Below are 2,809 nucleotides of genomic sequence, written 5' to 3'. Positions count from 1 at the left end.
TGTGTGTGTGTGTGTGTGTGTGTGTGTGTGTGCGCTTGGTTTGCTTCTGGCGTTTTGTCACTGTCTCTTTCTGACATATCAGTTTCTATTTTTGACTCACGAGGAGAATAATGCACAGAAAATAGAACACCTTACAAGGCAGCCAGTGTGAGCATGCCAAAATAGGTTTCATCACCCTCTTTCTTTTTGTTGTTAAAAAAAGATCAAATGATACCATAACATTCATTTGACTAGCCAAAGAGATTCTTGTGTTGGTTTAACAGGAAAAACCAGCTGTGCTCCCCAGAGTAGTGTCTCACTGTCAAAAGGACCAGATCCAATGCTGCTACACTTCAATTCCTGGCAGAAGGCTTTCTTGTTTTTTCTCTCCAATCAGCAGTGACTGAAACACTCACAGCAAGATTTTCATTTCTAATAAACAGTGGTAAACATGTTGTAGTGAGTGTTGTACTGCAAACAAGAAAACACTTTCACCTCTCTTATACCCCAAATACTCTGACACACACGTGCAAATAACCCATCCACAACCCGACACACACACACACACACACACTGAATTCATGTTAGACAAAATTATCTCAGATGAGAATTGCATGCTGTTCCTACATTATCGGATTAGTTTAGACAGTTTTTTTTTTGTTCTCAAAGAATAATATGTGTTGTTAGAGTTTTAATGGAATAGTTTTGTGAAATTTGCTTTCTTTCTGAAAGTGACATGAGAAGTACAATATACCAATTTCATGTCTGTGCGTAAAGTAGACGTGCTTCCTCTAGCTTTGCATAAAGAAGGGGTCAGGGGGAAATAGCTTGCCTGGCTCTGAAAAAAATCTAAAGAAATACACCTACCAACACCTAAAATGTCATTGTGTTTTTGTGTCTGTACATGAACAGAAATGTAAATAGGACAATGTGTTATCATCTTTGTTTCAGTTACAGTTTTCTCATGTCAGAAAGAAACCAAATGAGTGTATTTCACCCAATTAGAATGTAGGTACAACTAACAACATCACTTCTCACTGGAAGCAATTGTTATTTACAATGCCGAGTTGTACTTTATTTTACCGGAAATACCTCTGTAAAAAAAAATATCTGATGGCAGGAATTTTACTTTTAGTGGACTATTTATACATTGTAGTAGTGGTTTATTCTAAGTAAAGGGTTTTAATAGTTTGTCCACCTCTGCTTAGCCCTGATAAAGGAGTTCAGGATTGGCTAATCATAAATGTATTACTAGGTGTGTGTGTGAATTATTATTATTTTTATAGTTCTTAATAACTGTTACCAGGTCTTAAACTGAGGATTTTTGAATTTGGTTACACCATGTTTTAGCTGTAGCACCACAAGCTGTGACATAACTACAAAAATAAAAGTTTTAGGCCAAACAACATATTGAATTTAACAACAAATCCTTGTAGATGTAGGTATCACTTTGTCATGTGTGTACATGCATACATGGATAAACACGAGTATCAGAGGCAGTAGTGTGCATGCAGTTTAGAATTAGAGGGAAATATCTGATAATGCTAACCTGACTGAGAGAATTGGTCTGTTAGGATAACACTACTGGCATAATGTTTTATAAATGGAATTATACTGTGTTGATTTTGTAACATGCAATCTAAAATCTTTTTTGTAAACATCATTATTAAACAGCATGTTGACCAGACATTTTGACCATATAATCCCTATTACCTCTAATATATGACCTCTAATGGGTCATCTATTGGCAAGCTAATGTTATTTTTGTCAGTTAGTTCAATTAACTGGGGTTACACCTGGCATTTACTGGGTGTACATATCTAATCTCTACATAAGAACTAGTTTTTCAAATGTATGCGTAAACATCTACATTATACGTAGGCTAAGTTTAAATTTACAAACAGCTTGTGAAACCGGCTCTTGAAGTATAGCCTCAAAAATCTCACTCGAACACACAATATGTTTAGGTTAAGGTACAAATATGTTCTCAATTACTGACTTAGGAATAGGAATTAGGAACCGCTATCAAGACCTGCACTCACTGCTCTGCACATTTCCCAAAGGCAAAACAACACACACGTACGCACTTGCATACGCTGTACATTCCTTTACAAAAACAGACAATGGCAGCAATGTGGTTTAAGTATTAGAGAAACAGAACATCAGGGATCAAAATCTCAAAGCAAGCAATGAGCAGAAGGAGGTCATGGCAAGTTACTATATATTGTGAGTGAGTCAGAGACACCACAGGATCTGGCTCTAGCTTTCTGCTTCTTGGAGATAAAACTGCATCTTTTTTTCTTCTTCCATGTCCTCTTTTCTTGGTCCCTCTCCCTTCCTCTCTTCCTCTCTCTCTCTGTCTGTCTGCCTGACCCTGCAGATATGTGAGGCGATGCACAGCGAATGAATTAGCAGAGCAGAGGCCTTAGACAGCCCTTTATGGAATAGACAGACAGGCAGGCAGACACAGTGCAACACCATGGAGAGAGAAATAAAACGAGATGGAGAGGGTGAATGTAAGGGAAGGGTAGGAGAGAGAGAGGTGATGAGACAAAGCAAATAAGTGGGATGAAAGGACAGACAGGTGGGTGAAGATGCAAAAAAGAAAATCGGGGAAAGACAGAGAAAAAAGGGGAGCACACTAAAATCATAAAGGAGGAACGAGGAGGGAAGGGTGTGATTAACCGTGGGGGAGGGAAGAGAGAAAAGAGAGGGATGACGAAGACGAGGAAGATGAAGACAGTGAGAGAAATAGCGGGGAAGCCTTAGAGGCTGTGCGATGAGCGCAGAGAGGGGAGGGGGGACAGAAAGGAGGGGGGGGGGGGGGGGG

General features: G+C 39.2%; 1 protein-coding gene across 4 annotated transcripts in view; it reads right to left on the bottom strand.

Annotated features, from left to right (window-relative positions):
* LOC116692914 (eukaryotic translation initiation factor 4B1) overlaps window positions 1–2,809 on the bottom strand; it is a 38,987-nt gene that overhangs the window by 15,085 nt on the left and 21,093 nt on the right. The window lies entirely within an intron of this gene.

The sequence above is a fragment of the Etheostoma spectabile genome, chromosome 7 (genome assembly GCF_008692095.1).
Source record: "Etheostoma spectabile isolate EspeVRDwgs_2016 chromosome 7, UIUC_Espe_1.0, whole genome shotgun sequence".
Lineage (NCBI taxonomy): Eukaryota > Metazoa > Chordata > Actinopteri > Perciformes > Percidae > Etheostoma > Etheostoma spectabile.
Note: the sequence above shows the minus strand (reverse complement) of the source record. Positions and strands in the feature narration are given on the sequence as shown.